We start from the raw sequence: 27,454 nt of genomic DNA, 5'->3' as shown, positions 1-27,454 counted from the left end.
TCTCACCATAGCCAAAAACAAATCAGAATTAGATGCCACATGAAACAGGTAATAAAAATTATCTTTTGCCTTACATTTTCATCCAGTATAGAATATACAAATGCTCTTCTGGGTTAAAACACTGTCTAGGAGATCATAGTATCATAGTATCATAGGAGATTACTAGGCTATTGACCCAGAGGTCATTTTAAGCCTAGCTGTTTCAACCCAATGTAACACCGTAGAAGTACTAGTCAGTACCCAAGATTGCGTTTAGTGATGGTTGCCATGTCCAGGAGGGTTGTGGGCACTATCCCTGGTAAGAATTTACAGTGCCCCATCCACTCATCTAGGTTCCTCTTAAGCAGTGTCATAGAGATACTCTGTTTAACATGAATTGGTAGGCTGTTCTAAAGACGTGACAGTCACTGGGAGATAAATCTGTCCCTCCAGCATGTCCTATTTATGTCACAGGCCATATTTAAGTCCCTGAAATGGGTAGCCCTAGACCCATTTGATATATGGATATTCAGTAATTTCATTAGGTTTGGGTCTTGGGTTGCTCTGTATGCTAGGCATAAGTCTCCCCTAAGAAGTCTATATGATACAGAGTATAGTGACAGGGATTTTAGTCGATCTGTGTAACGCACATGCTGGAGGCCCTTGATCTTCTTTCTTAGAAACCTCTGAGGTCTCTCTAATTGCTGTAAGTGCTTAGTACGGTACATACCGAATGTGGTGCTATATTCAATTATGGGCCGGATAAGTGCCAAGTATAGGAGGGTTATAACTTCTTTTGCTCTCTACGTGATGCCTTTACTAATCAAGTGAACTATGTGGAAAGCTCTCCTTACAATGACAGACACGTGGTGGTCAAAGTTAAGGTCATGGGCAAACTGCAATCCCAGGTCCCTTACCACTACATAGGTACTTAGAGTATTGTTATTGATTTGATAGTGTGAGGGGACATTGTTTGTGCCGAAGGAATGATGATGCATTTCTTTGCATTCAGTCTGAGACTGTGACTAATACACCACTCGTTGGTCTCTGTGACACCATCCTGGAGTATACTGACATCAGTTGGGGATTCAATGATTGCACCTAGTTTGCAGTAGTCTGCAAACTTAGACAGGCACAACCCTTTAGTTTTAACCTGAACTGAGAAGTATATAGCAAACAGTAGGGGCCCCAGCACTGACTCCTGTGGTATCCTCCTGGTAACAGGCCTGCTGATTGATGTGGAGTCACCCACTCTGATAGTGTGTGCCTGGTTTGTGAGCCAGTTGGCAACCCATCTTACAATGAAGGGGTTTATATTTAGTTTGCTAAGTTTATTGTTAATGCCTGAATGTGGGATTGTGTTGAAAGCTTTTGCCAAGTCAAGGTATGCTTTGTGCACAAATTTGTCCTCATCAGTGGCCTTGGTCACACTTTCAAAAAAATCCACCAGATTTAACAGGCAGGATCTGCCCTTCACAAAGACAAATTAGGTAGGATTCAGGGTTTGGAGGTCACCTATGTCTTTTTTATGAGGTCCATAATGATACTTTCCATGGCCTTACAGATGAGGCTGGTCAGTAGAAACAAGGGTAGTCCAACTGTCCATAATGCTAAGTTTAAGACTGTTGTCACTAGGGGTGGCTTTTCAGAAAAGAACACGGAGGAGCTCAGCGAATGGATATTTCTGCCTGGTCTTAAGGGAAAATTTGTGAATTTAACTGTCTGAATTTGGTGAACAATTGCACTTAGTAGTGCGTATGCTAAATGATGTATAAACAAGCAGAAACCTGCCCAGATGCACCATTTCACACCATTATTGATACAAGGTTGTCCATTTTGCCAAGCATACCTCTTCAGAATAAGATCTGACAGGAAAGATTTATATATTCATGGTTACTATGCTATTCATCTTTGAGGAACTTACAAAACCTGGCCTTATATTCACACGGTAGTTTGTAGCCCTTATATTTCGTATATGAATAACCCAGAGGCAGGCAAAACTTGGAGATTTACTTGTTGTCCTATCCATGAGGAACATGAGTGTTAAACCAGGGGTAAATTTGCAGTTTCTCATTCTTCTAATTCCAAGTTGAAGCTACCAGTTCTGCACATGTTTGGGTCCTGCCTTTTAGGTTAGGTACATAGCTGGAAAGGCCTTATGGTTATCCTTGTAGTATTTGTTTCTCTCAAAGGAGGTCTTGGGGAATTTGACAAGTTGTCTTATTTGCCTGTTAAAGCTGAGGAGGGTGCTTTTCCATTGTTGGGTTCTTGTCTTTGTTTTCTTGGACAGCAACTTTTTGCATTTATTGTAGAGTTTAGTGATGGTTGCCATATCCAGGAGGGTTGTGGGCACTATCCCTGGTAAGAATTTACAGTGCCCCATCCACTCATCTAGGTTCCTCTTGAGCAGTGTCATAGAGATACTCTGTTTAACATGAATTGGTAGGCTGTTCCAAAGACGTGACAGTCACTGGGAGATAAATCTGTCCCTCCAGCATGTCCTATTTATGTCACAGGCCATATTTAAGTCCCTGAAATGGGTAGCCCTAGACCCATTTGATATATGGATATTCAGTAATTTCATTAGGTTTGGGTCTTGGGTTGCTCTGTATGCTAGGCATAAGTCTCCCCTAAGAAGTCTATATGATACAGAGTATAGTGACAGGGATTTTAGTTGATCTGTGTAACGCACATGCTGGAGGCCCTTGATCTTCTTTCTTAGAAACCTCTGAGGTCTCTAATTGCTGTAAGTGCTTATGCGGTACATAGAATGTGGTGCTATATTCAATTATGGGCGGAAAAGTGCCAAGTATAGGAGGGTTATAACTTCTTTTGCTCTCTACGTGATGCCTTTACTAATCAAGTGAACTATGTGGAAAGCTCTCCTTACAATGACAGACACGTGGTGGTCAAAGTTAAGGTCATGGGCAAACTGCAATCCCAGGTCCCTTACCACTACATAGGTACTTAGAGTATTGTTATTGATTTGATAGTGTGAGGGGACATTGTTTGTGCCGAAGGAATGATGATGCATTTCTTTGCATTCAGTCTGAGACTGTGACTAATACACCACTCGTTGGTCTCTGTGACACCATCCTGGAGTATACTGACATCAGTTGGGGATTCAATGATTGCACCTAGTTTGCAGTAGTCTGCAAACTTAGACAGGCACAACCCTTTAGTTTTAACCTGAACTGAGAAGTATATACCAAACAGTAGGGGCCCCAGCACTGACTCCTGTGGTATCCTCCTGGTAACAGGCCTGCTGATTGATGTGGAGTCACCCACTCTGATAGTGTGTGCCTGGTTTGTGAGCCAGTTGGCAACCCATCTTACAATGAAGGGGTTTATATTTAGTTTGCTAAGTTTATTGTTAATGCCTGAATGTGGGATTGTGTTGAAAGCTTTTGCCAAGTCAAGGTATGCTTTGTGCACAAATTTGTCCTCATCAGTGGCCTTGGTCACACTTTCAAAAAAATCCACCAGATTTAACAGGCAGGATCTGCCCTTCACAAAGACAAATTAGGTAGGATTCAGGGTTTGGAGGTCACCTATGTCTTTTTTATGAGGTCCATAATGATACTTTCCATGGCCTTACAAGGTTGGCAGGAGAAACAAGGGTAGTTCAACTGTCCATAATGCTAGGTTGAAGACTGTTGTCACTAGGGGTGGCTTTTCAGAAATGATCATGGAGGAGCTCAGCGAATGGATATTTCTGCCTGGGATTTAAGGGAAAATTTGTTGAATTTAACTGTCTGAATTTGGTGAACAATTGCACAGTAGTGCGCAGTGCTAAATGATGTATAAACAAGCAGAAACCTGCCCAGATGCACCATTTCACACCATTATTGATACAAGGTTGTCCATTTTGCCAAGCATACCTCTTCAGAATAAGATCTGACAGGAAAGATTTATATATTCATGGTTACTATGCTATTCATCTTTGAGGAACTTACAAAACCTGGCCTTATATTCACACGGTAGTTTGTAGCCCTTATATTTCGTATATGAATAACCCAGAGGCAGGCAAAACTTGGAGATTTACTTGTTGTCCTATCCATGAGGAACATGAGTGTTAAACCAGGGGTAAATTTGCAGTTTCTCATTCTTCTAATTCCAAGTTGAAGCTACTACTGCTCAAACTACACTACCTGGAAGCTCCCCTCACCCTGGTGAATGCTGACATCTATGCAGTTACAGTGACAAGGTTCAAGACTACAGAAATCACCCTTGTAGTGCAAGGCTACAATGCCTACCACACATTCATGCCACCATCTGAAAAGGAAAAAAATGAATCCTATGGGCTAGGCTTGTAAAGGCTCCAGGGCCATTAGCCTAGTACACACCTATGAACCTATGAACCTATGAAAGCAGGAGGCATTTTCATTTACATAAAAAAAAATTGCACCCCTAGACTGGTCAAGCAGGATGACTTGCGTAAGCTATTCCATGTCCAGCTGACCACAGGCAAAATCCCCCACCACATCATCGCTAGCTACAGGTCCTCAACCATAAACCATGAAAACCACTCTACATATCTGAAGTTACTAGAATCACCTACCATTCAGCCAAACACACTACCCATGGACAATTTTAATTACCCCTCCATAAACTACGAAACATATACGACCGCTAACATGCAGGCTCAGAGATTCCTGGACTTTGCCAATGCAGATGTTCTGGAAAAACTGGTCTGCACTCCAATTAGAGGATCAAATATCCTTGGGATAGTTCTCATAAACATGGGAGAGTGTTGCAACCTTTTCCAGTGCCTCCCAGTACTCTTCCCTCATCAGACCAATAATTGAGTACAATGACCCTTTTGGTTTGTACCTTTCCAAGCACCTGCAGCAATTGTAAAGACCACAGATGTTCCTCACAAGGAAAATTCAAGTTCTTCAGCATCTGTCCTATATGGAGTGTGTGAAATCACTGTCACTTTATTCTGTTTCATACAGACTACTCAGAGGTGATCTCTGCCTTGCATATAAGGCAATCTCTGACCCTGCATTATTAGAAATGTTGCATATCTGCAAGCCAAATGGTACACAGGTTAATCACTCCAAAGACCTTAATTTGGTATGTGACATTAATAGAACCTGATGGATGGATAGATTTGTCTCCCAGAGGTTACCACACCTTTGGAACAGACTCCCACTTCATGTCAAACAGAGCACCTTATTGATCCTCTTCAAATGCAGCCTGGACAACTGGCTGGGTAACCGTAAATTCACCTCGGGTATTCCACCTGTGTCCCTCTTGGACAGGGGCAATAGGTGCTGATCATGGAAATAAGGGTAGAATTTGGCTATGCTTATAAGGGCCCTATGGCCATTAGCCCAGTAACTTTCTATGATCCTATGATCCTATAATGTCCTCATTGGTAATATGGGATCATAAATCAGTCTCCATGGAAATAAATGTAACAGTAGAACCCCTATCAAACACTAAAACCCTAAAAAATTTTTCCATGGCAAATTGCCTTCTATTAAGTGATAGCATAGGTAACTGTAAAGCTCCCCCTAACCATGAAAACATGGAGGTCTATACAGATGTATACATGAATGCCCTGTACAAACACTTAACCAACTGCAATGAAGTGGTACTACCTCACCAAACTAAACCCAGGTCTATCCAGAAGAAAACAGCCACCCTGGTGGACCCGTAGCATAAAGAGACTATACAACAGAAGATAGAAACGCCTATCTAGAAGTAAATGGGAGGGTGCACAACAGAGAAGAAAATCCCTCATTAGTCTCATCAGGTAAATCAAGGAACTAGTCAAGTCTTCAAAAGCTAAATACAAGACTAAAATAGCCTCCCAAGCAAAGGATAACCATAAAGCATTTTAGTTATGTCTGAAATCTTAAGGAAAATGCTCAAAAATGTGCTCAGTTGGCTGTAGATGATACTACTTATACTAAGCTAGAAGAAATAGCAAACCTGCTGGCTGATGAAGTCAGCTCAGATTTCACCCCCTCATCACCTCTGTACACTCCCCATGAAACACCCCCTACCATTCATTTGCCTGTCATCACTGTGCTATTTAAAGCTAGAAATGCAGCATCAATGAGCCCAATGGAATTCCAGGATGTCCATTAAATAGCTTGAAACATGACCTAGCACACCCACTTGGATCTACTGTATATTTAACCACAGTTTCCAGACAGGCTTTGTCCCAGTAGAGTAGAGGACGGCAACAGTCATCCCAATGCACAAGGAGGGACCATCAACTCTCCCAGGAAACTTCTGACCCATAAATATGACATAGGAAATCTCCAGACTCTAGACCCAACCCAGTTTGGCTTCATCAAGGGCAGATCCTGCTTACTGAATCTGGTGGACTTCTTTGAGAATGTCACCAAGCCTGGAGGAAGGTAAGACAGTGAATACTGTCTACCTCGACCTGGTCAAGGCATTTGATAAAATGCGTCACTCGGGTATTATAGGTAAACTCATAAAATTGGGTATAAACCTCTACATCACCAGTTGGATAGCCAAATTGCTCATGGAGAGGACACATGTTGTTAGAGTGGGGGAATCTACATCCAGCAAGACACAGTCACCAGTGGAATATCATAGGGCTCAGTGCTGGGCACCCTCCTGTTTTGGATATACTTCTCAGATGTCTAAGCAAATGTAGATGGCCCTTGGCTGACCAAGTTTACTTATGACTGTAAATTGGGTGCAGTCATTGATCCCCAAATGATGTTGATATCCTACAGAATGGTCTGATGCAGACTAATGATTGGTTTCAGAGCCATAGCCTCAAAATAAATGCAAAAATAAGTGCATAATAATATCCATTGGACCCAGTGATGAGAGATCTGGATACTTGGATTCACTAAACAATCTTGAAATACTGAAATGTCAAATTTCAGTATTTCAAGACTGAATTGAAGAAAACCCACATACCCAAACACCCAAAACCGCAAATAGTACAATTGCAACCACACACACACACACACACACACACACACACACAAACCAGCACATAAACACACACACATACACCTACCTAACTACACTAAAACAAACAAAACAACACACACAAACGCAACATAACACACAAACACACCTACCCTACCTATAAGCAAGCTCCCCTTCACCCCCCCCCCCATGTGGGAGGCTGCACTCCCCACACCCCCCTACTTATAGATTCTAACTCCAAGGTCGCACTAAACACACAAACACACAAAAAACACTACTACACACACTCACACACACTAAAATCCCTACCCAATACACAAACACCACTTACCTGAAACCCCAGATAAATCCACAAACCGCATCGCACGTCACAATTGTGACACCACGATAGCAGATTCAACATTTCTGCATTCAACATAGTGCAGTTACTTCAAGATTGTCTAGTGTATCCGGGTACTCAGATAGACAGCTGAACTTTGACCACCATGTGTCCACAGTGGAGAGGAAATCCTTTAATGTGGCTCAGCTTGTAAGTAAGGGCAGCATGGCATCCAGATCTAAGGATGTCATAATACCACAACACTAAGCCCTCATCAGACCAGTAATCAAGTACAATGCACCCTTCTGCATGTACCTCAATAGGCACCTGGAACTACTGGAGTGTTCTCAGAGGTTTCTCACAAAAAGAATATAGGGTATAACCAAAATGCCATATGCTGACTGATTAAAATCCCTATTACTGGATTCAGTTTCCTATCTATTACTGAGGTGTGATCTGTGCATGACTTACAAGGCAGTCTCTGACCCAGCCCTGATGGAAATGTTGCATATTCACAAAACTAACTGCATGAGGGTTACGCACTCCAAAGATCTAAACCTGATCTCTTACATGAATAGATCATGCAAGAGAGGCAGATATGTTTCCCAGAGATTGCCCCTCCTCTGGAATAGACTTCCTATTCACGTGAATCAGAGCCCATCCCTAACCATCTTCAAGCACAATCTGGACCAATGAAAGGGAAATCGCAAATTCACTCCTGAGGTAGTGTCCATATCCCTTATGGACAGAGGCAGTCTGTAAAAACAGCCAAAATCCCACTTGCTGAACCTTGTTATCTTTCCCTTGGGATAGAAAATTGAGTAAAATCTGGGTAAAACTGGTTAAGCTCTTGAGCCATTAGCCTAGTAATCTCCTATGAACCTATATGCCCAAATTAAGTTTGAATAGAGTAAGAGAAGCATTTTGCTTTAAGTGGATTAGAAGACAGTTCCAGAGGCAAGGTATTAACTGTGATACACACCCTCTAACATGTTCTATTTATGTTGCAGAGGAGACTGAGATCCCTAAACAGGATGATCATGCTACCACTGGACTTGTGAATTTGTAATAGCTCTTACGAGATAGTGTCTGGTGAGACTGTATATGTGAAGCAGAGGTCACCTATTAGTAGCCTGTATGATACCGACAAGAGGGACCAGGCTTTGAGATTATCTGCATAATTTTTGAGATTTAGGCCCTTAATTTCTTTGAGAGAAAACACCATGACTATGCTCACTCCAGTTGTGACAAGTGTTTGGACAAGTACATACCAACTGGGGCATTCAACTCAGCGATCAACCCAATCAGAACCAACTACAGTGGAATGACTACATCCATGGACTTGGATGCCATATCTTTAGATATAAGTTGTACAATGAAAAAAGATGTCCTTACAATAGTGGACACATGGTTTTCAAAGGGCATTCATTGTGGATGTAGTTCCTGGATCCCTGACTATGGGATCAACTTTCAGGGGGTGTTCTTAATGTGATAGTCACAAGGAATGTCATGAATGACAAAGGATGCAATTATACCTTTTTTGGCATTTAGTTTTCGTCTGTAACTTTGGCACCAGCTATTTGCTTGAAAGGCACTGTTGCAGGATTTTAGTGTCCCTTGGAGAGTTTACAATGGTGCCAAGTTTTTACAGTTGTCTGCAAACATGTTTAGCCATAAACCCTTAACATTTACTTTGACCTTGAAGAAGTTAATGCCAAAGAGAAGTGGCCCAGTGACTGATCTCTGCTGTGCAACACAAGTGACAGACCTTTTGGAAAAGATAGAACCACCAACCCAAATTTCCTACATTCTGTTTCTGAGTCAGTTTTCTATTCAATGATTTACATTTAACTTTTTTTAATTTCTGCAAGTCTTTTGGGTTTATAATACCATGACTGGAATAAACTCAATTCCTAAGTCAAAGTATGATTAAAGTTCATGTAATTAGTATTGTTTCAATCTTTGATGTTAGCCAGAAGTTCTCTTTGCAGCACCCGCAACGTGCCCACTAATGACTCCTTCTGCAATTTGTACAGAGTTACATGTATCAGTAACATATCTAAGTACAATTGTAAATTCCTTTTTTATAATATCCATTTCTCCTACTACTACTGGAACTGTCTGGGTGTCCTTCTTCCACATTACCCTCATTTCTGCCTGCAAATCCTTGTATTTTATAACTTTGTGTCTCTTTGTACATATGACACCATAATCACTGGGTATAGCAATTTCAATGATCAGTGCTACTTTTGCCTTCTTTTCATGGACCACTACATCTGGTAGGTAAAATTATCATCAGTAACAAGGATCTTCTCATATCTAGTTTTTGAACTGTTGGTATTGGGTATTCCCATGTGATATAAACTTCATTATTTTTATGATGGTTTGTGGCTCAGGTTTCCAGTGTTTTTCAGCTACTTCAATATTATAGTGTTTGCACAATCCCCAGTGCAATAGTCTTGCCACATTATTATGCCTTTCAGTATACAGTCCTTCTGCCATTAGTGTGTCACAACCAGCAACAAGGTGTGCAACTCTTTCCAATTCTGTTTTACAAAAGCTACATTTGCCCACATCTTCAATTCACTTTCAACAGACTTTGTAAACCAAAGTTTACATAATCCACTATCTTGGGCCTCCAATATTAACCTTTCATCTTTTGGTTTAAATTACCCCCCCTAACCATTCCTGCATTCGATCCTGATCAACATGAGGTTGTCCCAAGAGGTTTATATATTTATGCATTTTCCACATTTCACCTTATATAGTTTCTTTTGCCTTTTGGCACATTCAGTTGCTGCCTGATTTTTATCTACTTCTGGTTTGGGTTTCAATCCCACTTGACACCAATATGCTTCTGCTAAACTAAGCAGGGAAGTCACCTTAGACTTATTCTCCTCATGTTTCAAAATTTTTCACTATGTTTGGGTCTTGTGAGGTCAGTAGATATGTATGCTGTCTCACAACTGCAGATCTATACTTGTAATCAATTTTGAGGAGGCCCATACCTCTTTCAGAATGGGGAATATATAATCTTGGTATGCACTCATTTTTATAAATAATTTGATGAGCATGAAGCATCCTTCTTGTTTTCCTGCCTAACCTATCCAACACCTTTTGGGGCCAGTCAATCACTCCAAAACTGTAAGTTAGGACAGGAAGAGTAAATTGGTTTATAGCTCGGACTTTGTTCCTAGATGTCAATGCTGTTTTCAGTATTAATTTTAGTCTTCCAAAATATTCCTTACTAAGTTTTATTTGCATTTGATCATGTTTTATTGTTGATCTTTCATCAGTTCCCAAATATTTATAGACTCCCTCTTGCTCAGGTTCTTTTATACCACATTCCTGATCCAAACTGATGTTTACTTGGTGTTGCAGCTTTCCTCCTTTAAAGGTTGGTTTTGAATTTTTATCAAAAGCAAACGGCATTCTTATATCATCTGAGAAAGTTTTGACCACTTGCAGTTGTGTTTTCAGTTCCTCATCTAATGAACTATACAGTTTTAATCATCTACAAAAAGTAAATGAGAAGTCTTTATGCTCTGTTGCTTCCTGGGAGCCAAATTGTAGCCATGACCTAATCTGTTAAGTAGGCAACTTAATGGGTTAAGCGGAAGACAAACGAGCAGTGGTGGCAGAGAGTCACCCTGGAATATCCCCCTTTGAAATTTTATCCCTGGAATAATAATTTGTCCTGTATTGTGGCTTAACTGCAAAGTGGTTTGCCACTGTTTCATGATTGCTGTAACGTAATCAATCAGTGCAGGGTGTATCTTATACATGTTTATACACTCTTTTATCCATGAATTTGGGATACTGTGAAATGCTTTTTTTGTAGTTTATCCGTGTCATACTTAAATTCTTCCCCTTTTTACAGTTCTCCAATACAACTTTATTTAACAGCAAATAGTCCTTTTGCTATGAGATATCTGTTGTTTTGAATGCTTTCTACGGTTATAATTGGACAAAATGAAGGGCATCATTTTATAGTGATCTGCCGCAGTAAAGACGTTTGCCTGTTATTTCTGAGTCCTCTATTGTGAAAATAGCAGAATGTTGCACACAGAAAAATCAGATGCTCCTGCTAGCTGGATTTGCCAATTAATTAGATGTAGATGGGTAAAATTATGATCAGTAACAAGGATCTTACTGAATGTCATGGTGCACGCTTTTTCACTTAAAATTTAGAGTTATATTTTGATGCTATGTCTGCAGTGCCATAGAAATCAAGTTACTCAATGTTAATATTTCTAATTTAGCAGGTAAAAAAAGTTAAAGAGTTATGATTCCCAGCAAAGTAAATTTAACACTATCATGTGTTACTTTTGCTAACAAAAACATTAAGCAAGTTTTTACAGCATTAATTTTATCAGAAAAAGAAATGGATGGCTGTTTTATTTAACACATTGGTTTACCCTGGTATAAAATTAATTTCTGCTTTTTGTGTTCCTTCAAAAAATAAAAAAAACAGGCTTAAATGTTTAGGCACTATCCACAGCAGATGAACTAAAAGTTTATCTTAGCCAACAATCTCTCTAGCTATTTATCGTAGCATACAGACTACTAACAGGGAACTCATATTTGGCTGCAAAGCACATTAAAATTACATTGTACTTGTATTATTAAATCTGAGAAGATATACACCTCTATGTCACACCACATGTGCAGGTTATTACATTCAGTATTTCTTATAAAAGCATCTTTAACAGAAATACATTAATAACACATTTAATCTCATGGATATGGAGAAAGCTCTCTGAGCAGGTTAGAGTCCAGAATATTTGAAAAGATCCAAAGAGTTATTGGATATCTGAATGTTTAATACAGAATATTCTGCATAATATTCTGGAATCCATATTGATGAACAACTGTCCAAGAACAGGGTAACTGGTTTATAATTCTAGAAATCAGTCAATTATACAACTTTAAGATATGCAATGGACCCACCTATAAATTAATCAGGTGATCTCAGTTCCTACCTGGATTTTTTTTTATTTTAATAATAATTGTGTTGTGGCAATGTACTAAGCCTGAATGGACATTTTCTCAAATTCTATTGCTGTATTGTTTTAGTGTGTAGCTAGGCTTTATTTTCATGGGAGACCCAAACTCTTTTTTCAATAAGTAATACATACATGTTAAGTTTTCTGAGATTTTGTACACACACCTGCCCACCCCCACACACACACATCACAACATATATAACCACATCACCAGGTCTTCTGTCAGAAGCAGTATATGCCTTCTTTGCACTGTGTAAAGTACATTCATTATGCTTATTAAACTCTAAATGATTTTTTAGCATGTATGGTTCTTTTAGCAATTAAGTGTATTTTTGCTTTGGTAATAAACTGCAAAGTCTGATGTTAGCATTCTCTTTCAGTGTATAATCTGCATCTTGAAAACCTTTCCAGGTGCATATCAAGGCCTTCATAACAAAATGTAAATAAATGCTGACAAAATCAGTATAGAAATAAATATCTGCCTTCATTGTGCAATATCAGCAGGATGACAGGTGCATCAGCTGTTTATCAGATCATTAAAGATAATGTCTCTGCTTCACAAAGCTCCAATAATAAAAAGATAGCTGCATTCACCATGTGAACTGACTTTAAAGATGCATTGAAATATATAATTTTTCAAGTGACTGAAGTTGCTTTCCACATTTATGGCAATTTGCTTAAAAGCATTTTGACTTTCTGTGTTTGTTTTTATTGTATTTTAACTGAATTACATGCTGGAGTAGTCAAGGATGTTCTGTTACGGTATTAGGAGACACTAAAGCTTCTTCGTTAAAATTCAGCACAAGAGTGACATGCTCTTATGGAGCACCAAGATCTAAATGATATATCGTTAAAGAGAGCTTAATTTTTTTCTACTCTCTCACATCCTGCCTGTTCCATCCACTGCATACATTATTTGTTAATTACTTTATTTATTTCATTATTTGCTTTGTTACCTGAAAAGGTAGATCAGAAACAATCTTTTCAGTCAAGATCCAGATACAAAGTACAAAGAAAATACAGGTTCTTACATATTCTGGTGTAAAATCAATGCCAATGTAAAGGTACGCAACATTTCCAATATATACCGTTGCATAAATCAAAGCTCACACAATTGTATACAACTCAGTGGCTTATTGGGAATGAAAACATATGCAATGTTCAATGCTAATCATAGAGTTTAGTGGATTTTGCTAGGGTCTAAATCTGTATTTCTGGAAATATTTTGAACTCTGCATTATTTTCCAGAAAATCTATAGGTAATAAATCCATGTAATTATTAACATATTTCGATAAATGCTGAAGATTTATAAGAATGCATAAATACCTTTTACAAGTATTAAAATTCTCTTACCAAGTCGATTCCATATTAATGTAGTCTGGCAATTAAACATAGGCCATTTTATATTTTATACTTTATATTTTTTTCAGTGTAATATTTTACAGTTTTCTTCACAAGGCATCAGTTTGCCAGAAGCATTTCACTACACCTCCAAAAAACAATTACTTACAGTAATTATTATAGCATCATGTTTTATTCAGTAACCAGATGCTGGCCAAGCTGCACAAATGCTTGCTGTTAGGGGCATTTCAAAAATACATAGTGATTAAGTGACTCAGGTCACGTCAACCAAACCTATATTAAGTTTTCTTGGATTTTCAAAGGGGTGATGCAGACTTTGCACCAAAATTTTCTCTGTCTCTTGTAAAATGTGTTCATAGATGTAAAATTATTTTGTTTATCATATAAACAAGAAAATACATAATTTCCATATATATATATATATATATATATATATATATATATATGTGTGTGTGTGTGTGTGTGTGTGCATGTGTGTGTGTGTGTTACTCATTTCTGGACCACATTAATTGCTTAAGTTCTTTTTCAATTTTTTTGTTTTATTTTGTTAGTTTTTAATTGTCATTATATTTTTTTCTAAACTGGAACACAGAGGAAATGTAATACCTTTTAAAGGACTAACATATATTTTACACTACAGTTACTTGATCTCTTGGATTAGAGTGCCCTTCATCAGGAATTCTAAACCAATGATGTTAAAAAATATTTAGTATCCAATTGTGCCTAGAAAGGAACATGAGAATGCACCATGTCTTTCCCATTAGCTAAAAGAGACACTTTAAAAACATCATGAGAAAAAAATAGAATTGCTAACTGCTCATAACTTCTCTTTTAATGTTCTATATTAGGATGGTTGGGCTGTCTTAATCACACATTCATAAACTAGAATCACACACAAATTCCTTTGGTAGCCTTTGTTTTGTTTCATAACAAAGTACTATAGTCTGGATAGTTTTCTACTTTTGTGTATAGCTTTAGCCAAGCCATTAATAGATTATCCAAAGGTACACATAAAATTAAGGTTAATTCTGTATATTTGTTTTGGAGTTTTTATTCAAACTACAACAGGTTTGAGGCATGCAAAGCCCTTAGCCTTGCACCTCCAGTGATTAGGAAAAATGTCCAAAATTCAAAAAGTCCATTGGTAGCCTTTGTTTTGTTCATAACAAAATTCTATATTCTGGATATTTTTGTACTTTTATGTGTAGCTTTAGCCAAGCCATTAATGGATTATCCAGAAGCACAGATAAAATTAAGGTAAATTCTGTATATTTGTATTAGATTTTAATCAAACTGCAACAGGTTTGAGGCATACAAAGCCCTTAGCTTTGCACCTCCTATGATTAGGAAAATGCCCAAAAGTAAGGTCACTTATAAAAGTGATGCCATTAACTTAGAACTCCTCAAAACAATGTCTGTTTTTTAGCGGGATGGAGAAATATTTGAGTCAGACTTGGTGTCCATACAAATTAAGGGCAGTTCAGCGGTATGAAAGCATATAATGACTTCAGCTCGTGTTCATGACTTACTAAAGATGTAAACTTATCTGAGTTTTATTTCAGCTGAACTTCTTTGCCTGATTGTAAAATACTGTCATCTAAGGCAAGTATTTGCTTTAATCTGTGGTGCTTGATACATGACACTTTGCTAATCTGAAAACGTCTTATGGTAAATGTATAGGCAGCTCATATAATATCAGTAGAATTGTGTGATCCTGATGAGATGCAAAGAAAGATGCACTTATTTATATTATTTTCTCCTTGTCCCCATCATTCTACAAAACACGTGTTCAGGCTCTGGGTAGACCAGGAAAGATGATCTGGCTTCAAGTAATTTTTAAATGAATCAATAAATTATCTCAAAAGGATCTTAGTTCTAAATTATATTTTAGTTTATATCTCTAGAATGTTCTTAACATCAAGAAAAATAAAACTCTTGACCAGTCCATGTGATAATAAGGAGAAATTAAAATCTTTCCTTGCAGGATAAAGAACATAAGGCTCTAAGGAATTGCATGTCTCAGTTAGATCCATCCATCCATCCATCCATCCACAACCCCTTTTTCCTATTTTTGCATATGGGATTGGGGTGTCACTTCAACAGTGGCAATCATCTAGATCCAAGGTTTACATCACTGGGTGACTAGCCCTGCTGTGGTAGTTCTTCCACACTACACTCACACTCACATGACCACACTGACATACACACACTCACAACTATGGCCAATTTAGAGTGTCCAATCCACCTATTGCATGCCTTTGGAATGTGGGTTGAAACCAGATCAGCTGGAGGAAACCCACACAAGAACTGGGAAGACATGCAGACTCTGCACAGAAGACATCCCAGCTGAGAATCGAACCAGGAAATCTCTTGCTGTGAGGTGACAATGCTGTCCACTCTGCCACTAGATCAGTTCACAATTTTAATTTGATGTTTTGACATGGTGACCCTTGTATTTCTAAAAGTTAACCAATAATCATATTCTAATTCCTTTCTCTTATAACATCAGTTTTTTTATTAAAAGCACTTAAAACTTGAAATAGCTGGAGGAAAAATTATTTTATGTTGGAAAGATGCATAAAACAAGATTATAACTAAAGGCCAAGGAAAAATACATTTATATTCCAGAACAATGAATCTTCTTTAAATATCATTTTTAACATGAATAATTTATAAGGAGAAATGTCTTTAAACTAAGATGGCCACTATAGAGCTACTTCATTGGCTTCCTGAAGCAAACGTATGAGGTTCCAACTCCATTTTAATTGTATCAAATTGAGATATGCACGTATTAGTTTCTTGAATAAGACAAATGCTGTAATTCCTTAGATCCTGTTTTGTAAGTTTCTCACCCCCCCCAGACCTTTCTGTGTTGGAGGGAAGCCTTCTAGCTTATCAGTGGGAGTGGTCAGTACCAGGTAGCCTATCTACCACAAGAAGAGTGGTTTCTGGCCCAGAAATTGTAGTTTATTGGCTGTTTGGGCAGTTTTTCTACCTCTTTCAACTTTCTGGTTTAAACTCTTGTGTTTACATGGGTTTGTGCTTGTTTAAGCTCTGCCGATCCAGTTTTGGCATCCTGCAAACTACAAGAGCAACATGAAGGAAAAACAGATACTCTAAGTGCCTCCATTTTGATTTTCTCATAATTTACTGTTCTCTGCACTTGTGTTTTGTTGTTTTTAATTTATCTGCATTTATTTAAACTGTATTTGCCTTAATATTGCTACACACTCAAGTGTGCTAGCTAGTACTGCATCTAAAGTGTTTTTGCTACTGTTCTAAAAAAAAACGTTCTAAGCTTGTTTCCTGCCTTTCCTATTGGCCGTTTGGGCATTTTTTCCATCCCTTTCAACTTTCTGGGTTAAAAGCCAGTGTTTGAGCACCGTTCACCAGTGCTCAGCTGATGTAAACTATTACTGGTGCCAGAAAGTCTGCTCTTCAGTTTTCCCCTTAGAACGTGCTTGTTCTTTTACTTCTTGCACTTCAATTAGCTTACTCATTTAGCACTTTGACAGGCTTTTGTAGCATTTATTGTAGCACACTTAGGTGCTATCAGGACTATCTGTTCCTATGCAGTAACAGCACCAGTACTTATTAGTTATGATCACCCCTCCTGGTATAATTGTAGGCAATTTCCTGTGCTTTCTCCTGCCAACCTGGTGCACTTGGGCATTCTGAGACAGTGTGGCAACTGTCTAATGTACACAGACAACCCTCTCCTCTTACCTCCCAATACTCATACATGTGAGAGATGCACTTATATCACCAAACTGGAAGCAGTGCATGCTCCAATCAAGACCGGACTAGCTGGTCAAGAGGAGAAAGTCAACACCTGCAACTCACTATGTAGAACACATACCCATCCAAAACACCAACCATCACAACCCACACATAGAAACACAAACCATACACCCACCTTTGTGGAGGCTCTCAATAAAAATTTACCCAAACAACAGAGACCCTGAGACAGAAATGCACTTGGCCACCACAACACAACACCAACCTCAGAACACATAGCTCACTTTCACAGTGTACCCCTCAACCCAAGCCCTTAAGGCAAAACACTTTGCCCAATGTACTAATCATAGGAGACTCAATTGTGAGGCACACTGATGTCCCACTCACTAGGTTGAACAAGGAGAAGGTGACAGTCAGTTGTCTATCAGGTGCCTGGATCCACCACATAACACATGCACTCAGGTCACTCCACAACAAGTACAAATATGACTCACTCATTGTCCATGTGGGTGTGAATGACCTGAGACATACCTCCCTGGACAACATGAAAAGAGATGTGATAGAACTCTAGGATTATGTGGCCCAGGCAAGTATTACCCTAGCCCTGAGCAGTATTCTACCATCACCCAGAATGATACCATAGTATGAGCAGAAAATGATTGACTTCAACAACTGGTTAAGTTTCTGGTGTCATTCTAAGGGAAGACAGTATCTATCTGCCTGGGGCGAAGTGATCAACAGACCTGAATGCTTTGCCAGAGATGGTCTGCATCTGTCACCCCTGGGGATTCCAGATACTGGCTAAGGTTATGCCACCCCTATAGTGCCTTTTTTAGACAGTGTTCCAAAGACCAAAATTCCACCATGACAGCTACAAACAAATGCAATCTGAGGGTCATGCTGCTCAATGCTAGAAGTCTAAATCTCAAGATGCGCTCACTCAAAGCTCTCCTCAAAATGGAGAATGCCAACACCTGTGCTGTAACGGAGACCTGGTTTAAAGAGGCAGAAAGCACCCCTGTGCTCCAAGGCTACAACTCATTCTATACCTTTTGGCCACAGAATATGGCCAGAAGTTCCAAAGGCAGCGGTGTTATCATATTCTTAAAGGGTATGCACACCTCTAGACTTGTAGCCCAGCACAATGCATCCAAGATACTTCAGGTACAACTAACACTGGGTAAGACAATTATCCGGTGATACAAGTCATAGCCTGCTACAGAACCCCAAACATGTCCCTAAACTCTCACTCCAAGTTCCTAAGCACCCTGGAATCTATTAAGGTCCACCCCAATAGTCTCATACTGGGTGACTTCAACTACCCTTCCATCAACTGGGAAAACTATTCAAGTATCAATGTACAGGCCCAACACTTTCTGGAATTTATCAATTCCAATGCCCTGGACCAGCTCATTCTGACCCCCACTAGAGGAAGCAACATCCTTGACCTGGTTGTCACCAACATGGGAGACCATTGCTCCACACCTATAGTCAGTTCCTCCCTGCTGATTAAATCTGACCACAACCTGATCACCATGGAAATCTCAATCTCACCTACACCCCCCGCTAAGGTGACCACCCTGAAAAACTTCTCTAAAGCCGACTTTGGACTCCTAAAAACAGAGGTGGCTAACTTCTCAGCACCCATGCCAATGGAAAATAGCTGCATGACTGCCGATTCATACACCAATGTACTGTACGAGCATGTACACAAATGCATGGACCTTGCAATACCAAATAGAACTAAGATGCTCTCCTCCAGAAAAAGGAAGCCAATCTGGTGGCCCCCAGCCATCAATAAATTTTACAACAGAATGAAGAAACTGTTGCAGAAAAAAATGAAGTCACAAGACTGGAAAACCTCCCCTATCAGTCTCAACAAAAAGCAGAGATCCATTATCAAATCCTCTAAAGCCGGCTATGAATTCAGAATTGAGGTTGACACCAAAAACAAGCACAAAGCCTTCTATAGCTATATAAAAAACCTCAGAGGCAATACCCAGATTTTCTCTGAGTTATTGCATAATGGCACCTCCTATACTGAGCCAACATATATAGCTAACATACTGGCCGACAGATTCAGTACAAACTTTGCCCCTCCCCAAGGGCCCTATCACAATACCAGAAGAAAGCCTGTTACCCACCATTTCTGCGGCACAGGTAAAAGTTGCATTGCCCAAAGCCAAGAAAACAGCATCCATGGGACCTGATAATATCCCTGGCTGCATCCTACATGAGCTACAAAATGAACTGGCACCACATCTGTGTGCCCTGTTCAATCACAGCCTTACCTCAGGCTATGTCCCTAACAAATGGTGCACTGCTGCAAGTCATCCTTGTCCATAAAGGGGGAGCAACTACAGACCCTGGGAACTATCGCCCCATTAGCCTGATGAGTCTGGTATGCAAAGCTATGGAGCACATCATCATGGACCTGCTTAACAAAGATATAGGCAATCTCCAAACTCTTGACCCCACACAGTCTGGCTTTGTCAAGGGGAGATCCTGCCTGCTGAACCTGGTTGACTTCTTCGAGACAGTCACCAAAGCTGTGGATGAGGGTAAGGCAGTGCATACAGCCTACCTCGACTTGGCCATGGCCTTTGATACCACTCCCCACTCAGTTATCATTGATAAACTCACCAAACCACAGATACAAGGAATCTGGCTAGAATAAAGGCTGTCCCTTCCAAGATTCTTCTTGTCAAAGGAATAGCTGATATAAACACTTCCACAATACGCACTTACTGTACAGTGAAGCAGATGGATGGAGATGATTTCACTTGGGTCCAAAGTGAAATCAACTCCATCCATCTGCTTCACTGTACAGTAAGTGCATTTTGTGGAAGTGTTTGTACCAGCTATTCCTCAGACAAGAGGAATCTTGGAAGGGACAGTCTTTATTGGAGCCAGGTTCCTCATATCTGTGGTTTGGTGCTGTTTGTGGTTGTCATGTTTTTGAATCATTGATAAACTCAGCAAACCAGACATCAATCCTTACATCACTAGGTGGGTTGAAAATTGTCTCACAGACAGGACCCACAGAGTGAAAGTTGCAGATTCCAAGTCAGACTGTTGACCAGTCATGAGTAGAGTCCCACAGGGCTCAGTCCTGGGCCCTCTCCTGTTTGGCATCTAGTTCTCAGAAGTCCAGGCCAACACAGAACTTTGGCTGACCAGGATTGCTGATGACTGCAAGCTAGGAGTCATTATCAACTCCTCAACTGATGCAGACATCCTACAAAATGGCCTCTCTGAGGCCAATGACTGGTGTCGGAACCATGGCCTGAAGCTTAACCTCAAAAAATGCGTTATTATCCCCTTTCAAAAAATTCAGTTCCCACAAATTACCACGTTGATGGGAGCCCACTGAACAATGAAGGGGCCATAAGAGATCTGGGCACCCAGGTTGACAGCCACCTCACCTTCAACCACCACATTGCCACTGTGGTCAGAAAGTCCTTCTACGTGGCACATCTTATAATAAAAGCTTTCACATCCAGGAAGAAAGAAGTCATCATCCCTCTCTACTCATCCCTCATTAGACCAATCATCGAATAGAATGCCCTGTTTGGCATGTACCTGACCAGACACATACAACAGCTAGAGATGCCACAAAAGTACCTCACAAAAAGGATCCTAGGCCTTAAACACATGCCCTACATGGACAACCTCAAGAAAATTCATCTGTTCTCAGTCTCTTATCATCTACTTAGAGGTGTTCTCTGCTTGACTTACAAAGCCATGTCCAACCCAGCCCTACTTGAAATGCTACATCTAAAGAAATCCCAATCCCCCTGCACCACACACTCCAGAGATCACGACCGCATTACCACAATTAACAGAACATGCTGGAGGGACAGGTTCATCTCCCAAAGACTGCCCATACTCTGGAATAAGCTTCCCATTCATGTCAAGCAGAGCACCTCGCTGGCCCTCTTCAAGAGAAATCTTGATGAGTGGATGGGTAACAGAAAGTTCACTCCAGGAATCATTCCAGTTGTCCTATTGGATATGGGGTACTGTGAACTAACAGTGGGTGGCATGGTGCCTGGGCAATTTTTTTGGACTAGGCTTGTAAAGGTTCCAGGGCCATTAGCCTAGTATACACCTATGAACATGACAGAAGAATATGCTGTATAATATGGTATCATAACAGCAAGACTACTAATGGCAAAATTTGGCATTTTGAAATCTTTTCTTCAGCTCCCACCCCCAATTTCTCTATGAGCTGACTCTAAAGTCTCTGCATCTTAGGGTAAACACAATGGCTGAAATGTCAGGTTTCATACTTGGTGAAATTCTACACTACTAAGTATCACAAATCACCTGTATGATATATAGATACATCGACACTGCAAAATAGAGAACTTGTTTTTCAGCTCAATTCTTTTCAACTCACCATTCAAATATTTCTTTTATCGCGGCACATAATCCAACATATCACTTAAGCTAACAGATAGATAGACAGACAGATAGATATATACATGCATACATAAACAGATTGATCAATAGATATATTAATCAGAAATGCTGTGAAGATAGATCGACAGATAGATAGCTGAATTCACTCAGTGTCACATTTATCCCCGTCACTCAACATCAGCTAATTCAGATTTCAGCCACATTAATACTGAATTCCTTATGTCTGTCATGTCCTGGCCCTGTTGAAACGTACATAGAGTTTAAGAAAGCAATGTACATTTTTTTAAATGAATAATAGTTAAACAGGTTGAGCAAACTGCTTTAAAAATAGGGAAGTGGTAATAATGCAGGCCCAGCACCACAGTAAAGATGTGTACATATGATCACTGGAGCCATGACTTTCCACATAGTACAACACTGTGTCATCATTTAACAATTTTCAGAATAAAAATATAAAGCAAGTCAAGGCTGCTGCTCTGTGTCAGAACAAACTGATCATCTTTGTATACTAAAATATGTTAACTATAAATATGTTCATGTCATGTTGTCATGTTACTTAGCATAATAGAAAAGAACATGGAAGTAAATATAAACAGAGCTGTACCTCTAGAGAAAATGTACATAATGTTTTATCAGGTTAGAATAATAATTAATTTAGATTTTAATTGAAGCACTTCAGTGCCTTATTAGATTTAACTATTGTATAAAACTGCATGCTGTTATTCTTTTGGCCAGGGTCTAAATGACTGTGTAATTACACAGTCTGTGTGTGTTTAATCTTCTCCTTCATATTATGTATTTAACTATAATCATCATAACAAAAATTACTCACCTTTTAAACTCTGTGGGAATACAAAAAGGATGAAGAGATTAGATTACACGTACTGAAATAAGTAGATGCATGGCTACCCCACTCAGTTAATGATGTAATTGCAAGTCACGTTTTCTGAAACTGGAACACCAGCCATGTTATACTTCTGTCACAAGTAATGTGTATAGCGCATCATGTAAATGCATACTCCTGTAGTATCAGAAAGTAGTTAGGTAGGGGTTTGAATCCTGCACTTGACAAGTTTGTGTGTGATCTCCTTGGAGAGGAGCAACCTTTTAGGGTTGGGAGGGTGGCCTAATGGTTAAGGTGTTTGCCTTACAAACACAAGGTGCAGGGTTTGAGTCTCACAAAGGATAATTGTCTAAGCTTAAAATGGCTCACAAGGGCAGTTAGCTTAGTACTAATCTATGAACCTATCTATCTGTATAGGAAATGATAGCAGACTTTTTCACAGGAATGGGTAATGAGGTATATGGCAACCTTACTAATGTGAAAAGGACAATAAACTACTTTTACTTAAGACTAATGTGCCAGCAGAAATGTAAGTTAAGAAACTAAACAGAAGATAGATGTGATAATATGAGAGTTCAAAAGAGCACTCCACATACAATGTATACCTGTGCAAACAACATCAAGCAAAATTCTAGAAATTGCAAGTTTGGGTTCAGGAAACAAATCATAATTGCTCTATTAATAACACAGTCATAAAGAAGGTCCAGTATATATAATCATACTTATTCATAGGTTCATACATTCATAGGTGTATACTACACTAATGATCACTAGGCCACTTATAAGCCTAGCCATGCACCCCAAATATGACCCACAAATTCGATTTATATAGGAGTGATTTACTAACAGTCTCAGTCCATCAGGTACATAGGTGCCAGACCAGGGGTGAATTTTCCGATTCATCCATTGGTCCAAGCTGCACTTAAATAGGGTTAGGGAGGAACTCTACTCCATATGGATGGAGAGCCTGTTCTAGAGAATGTGAATTCTCTGAGAACCATTTCTGTTTCTCCAACATGTCCTATTTATGTCCAGTAGTTCTGATACTATTTCTTTTGCAGATGTGCAAAAGATTCATTCAAACAGGGTCCAGGGATGCCTTGTGTGCCATGCAAAGATCACCTCTCAATAGTCTGTATGGCAAACAGTAAAGAGACAGGGCTTTGAGGTGATCAGCATAGGACATTTTGTTTACTCCGTATATACTTTTTGTAAGGAAACTTTATGGACATATCAAGTACTGTATGTGACTGTTCAGGTACATAATTGGTCTGATGAGGGATGAGTACAGTGGTACAATAACCTCTCTTGGCCTAAATGCCATGCCCTTACTTATAAATTGAGTAACATAGGAGGATTTTCTTACTAACTTGGGCACATGCTGGTTAGAGGCTAGATTACCATTGATGTTTAGGGGTGTTTTATTAATGATGTAGTTACCAGGGTAGCAGACTTACCCAAATGTAGTATAATGCATTTTTGACATTGAGTTTTAAGCTGTGGCATTGGCACCAAGCATGTGTATGTGTTAGATCTTCCTGAATGGTGCTCTCATCTTGGGGTGATTCAGTGACTGCTCCCAGTTTGCAATCATCTGCAAACTTCGTCAGCCACAGGTCTTTGACATTGGCGTTAACTTCCAAGAAGTAGATGCCTTTCAGGACTGAACCCAGCATAGACCCCTGAGGAACACTACTGGTGACTGGTCTCTTTGTGGAGATGGTCTTACTGATCCTAACTTCATGGGTCGTATCCTTGAGCCAGCTAACTATCCAGCATGTTATAAAGGAGTTTATACCTAGTTCCATAAGTCTGTTGACAATGCCCAAGTGTAGTATTGTATCAAATGTGTTAGTCAGAGCTAGGTAGGCAGTATGTACTCCTTTTCCCTCATCCATTGTCTTAGTGACTTTTTCAAAGAGGTCCAGTAATCATGGGATGGGTCCAGTGTCTGGAGGTTTTCTATGTCGTTGTTTATAGTGTCTATGATAATTCTTTCTATGGCTTTGCAAATATGACTAATCGGATTAATGGGTCTGTAGTTTCCATGATCTCTTGAAGGTCCTTCCTTGTGAAGGGGAATTACCATTGCAGTCCTCTACTCTCATGGCTCCAAGCCTGTTTTAAGACTATAGTTAAATAGTGACTCCAGAGGTCCTGATAAGTCATATTTTAGATTGTTCAGGATGCATCCTGGGTTGTTTATTGGGGCCCACTGAGGCTATGTTTTTGGTTTTAGTAAGTGCAGTCAGTACATGTTCCCTAGTTATAGCTGTAGGAGTTATGTTTGATGGCATTTCTTGGGGGATGGTTGGGGGGAGAGAGGGGGTAAAGTTGGAAATGAATTTGTCCACTAACAGGTTTGCTATGTCACCAAGCTTGGTGAGTGTGACACCATTAACCATTAGTTCAGCACATCTCTGTGTGCTATCCTTGAGATTTCTGATATAACTGAAAAAGGCCTTATGGTTATCTTTCCCCTGGAGGGGGGCTATCTTAACCTCCAAGCTGACTTTGTTTGACCTAATTAGCTCTCTATGTTGCCTAATTAATTTGATGACAGAGCTTTTATCTTTATGGGAATTACCCTTCCTGATTTTTTGCCATAATTTTTTGTAGTATATCCTGTATAATTCGAGATGCCACCAGGATGGTCTGTTTTTGAGGCTAGTGCTAGACTTATGTCTGGTAGTTACAGCAGCCTCTATGCAGCCATTGGCATGGTTATACAGAGTTTCTGAGAGAAATAAAGCATAGGCTGCTGTGTTCTTTATGTTTGGAGGAGCATTAAATTTTGATAAACCATCAGTTAATGAAAGGTAGTTTGTCTTGGAATAGTTCCTAACTGTTACTGGTTTTACTGGGGATATAGGTATTATTTTAATTTTGAAGGAGACAGCTTTATGGATAGACTTTATCAGCATACCTCTCAACTGTACAGATTTTCGCAGAATGTCCAGATTGTTGGCTCATATTCTTGGCCTGTTCCTCATAAAATTTGTGTTTTTTGGCAATTCACTGGGATGATCTGAGGACTGAAGTCACTAAATAATGACATATATTTGAGTTTCAAATTTCAAATCCTTCAGAAAATGTATGTTAAAACAAACCCTGTTACTCTAGCAACCTTCTAAGTTATTAAGAGCAATATTTACAATATGTCCCTATTTTTGGGCCTTTGTCCCCCCATTGTGTTGGGCATTGTACAGATTTCTTGCACTAAGAGGTTGAGAGGTATGTTTACCAAGGAGGACAAGACATTGGGTGTGGGATGTAGCTTTCTCCCATATTTGAACTATGAGATCCAGAATGTTGAAGCCTCTACTGCGTGCTTTCACTATTTGCTCAAGGGTGTCTGTATTTTATGAAGACCAGGAATCTCTGTGCTTATTGATTTGAGGACATGTAGGATTCCCAGTCTATAGAGGAGCAATTCAAATCTCCCATAAGTAGGGTGTTAGTTTGGATGGTAAGTTTCTATAGTAGGTCCAAGTATGCATTGTGAACTTCTTGGGACATGGAGAATGACTGATAGCTGGCTAGGATATGAATTTTTATACGGTGATCTGCATGTGGGGGAAGTTCAGAGTGTCATCCTGCTTGACCAGACAAGAGGTATGCTTGTTACTGATGTATATTGAGACACCTCCACCTTTAGCCTTCATCCATGCACCTATTGATATATAAGTATGGAAGGCACTGAAACCTTGCACGTCTGGGGTACTCTCTGATGGTTTAAACCATTGTTGGTAACTGCACAGATGTCTATATTCTAAAATGTGGGGAGGGCTTAGAGAGAGTGTAGTTTTCTATTTAGGGTCCTGGCATTGAGCAATAGAACTTTAAGGTTCAGCTGAGTTGATTTGACTATGTCAGTAGGTTTATCAATTTGGCATTGCCTAAAAAAGGCACTATGGGATGGATAAAGTTTTAGCTAGTATTCAGTAGCCTAGATGAAGACAATCCTTAGCAAAGCAACATAGTCTATTAACCATGTACTCCCAAGTAGATAAGTATTGAATCCCCTTCGAATGGCACCAAAAAGACAGCCAATTGTTGAAATCAGTCATGTTTTCTCATACTGTGGCAGCACCCTCATGTTGGTAATATGCTACTCAATGGTAGGCTCATAACAGCCTAAGACACACTGCTCCATCATGTCTTTCTTCATATGTGCATCATATATACCTCAGATGAAGTGGTGTAGTCCATCCATGACTGCAGTGTGTGGTCAGGGTTCAACACCTACGATGCTTTAAAATGTTTGGAGTGTTTGCGTGCCGCAGTTAATGCTAAATGATCCCACAACAAGAAGTTCTCTGGTTCTCTCTCTTCGGTGCGGGGTGTGTGGAGTGTGCATGTTCTCCCCTGCGTTAGCGTGCTGCGTTCTCCCGGGTTCCGGTTTCCCTCCCACTTTCCTAAAGACATGCGTCATCTGGAGCATTTCCCTCTCCGCTCCGCTGAAAACAGGATCTGTGGAACCTAGTCGGACTTTCCCGGTCAACAAATGTTAAATAAAATATTGACCAGGGAAGTACATCTCAGGTCATTTACACCTACATGGACCATGACAAACTCATACTGGTATCTGCGGCATAATGACTTGAGTGCGTGCATGATTTGTCAGATAATGACAGACAGTAGCTTTTGAGGAATTCTGCACGTACAAATTCCATCATCGAAAATTAATGACACAATGAGAGTGATGTAAAGGAAATATGACAGTCTCTATCTGGCCAAACTTGAATCTATCATTTCAGACATAGAGAGTTGGGATAGAAGATGTGTTAGAACAATCAGAAACGGAGATACAGATAAGTATCCAAAATATGATACAGGTGGCTAGTGTT

General features: G+C 39.6%; 1 protein-coding gene across 4 annotated transcripts in view; it reads left to right on the top strand.

Annotated features, from left to right (window-relative positions):
- Positions 1-27,454, top strand: part of LOC122794523 (probable glutamate receptor) — a 1,137,906-nt gene that overhangs the window by 170,480 nt on the left and 939,972 nt on the right. The window lies entirely within an intron of this gene.

The sequence above is a fragment of the Protopterus annectens genome, chromosome 2.part1 (genome assembly GCF_019279795.1).
Source record: "Protopterus annectens isolate FY-2018-M chromosome 2.part1, PAN1.0, whole genome shotgun sequence".
NCBI classification, from domain to species: Eukaryota; Metazoa; Chordata; order Ceratodontiformes; family Protopteridae; genus Protopterus; species Protopterus annectens.
This window is presented reverse-complemented; position numbering and strand designations above follow the sequence as displayed.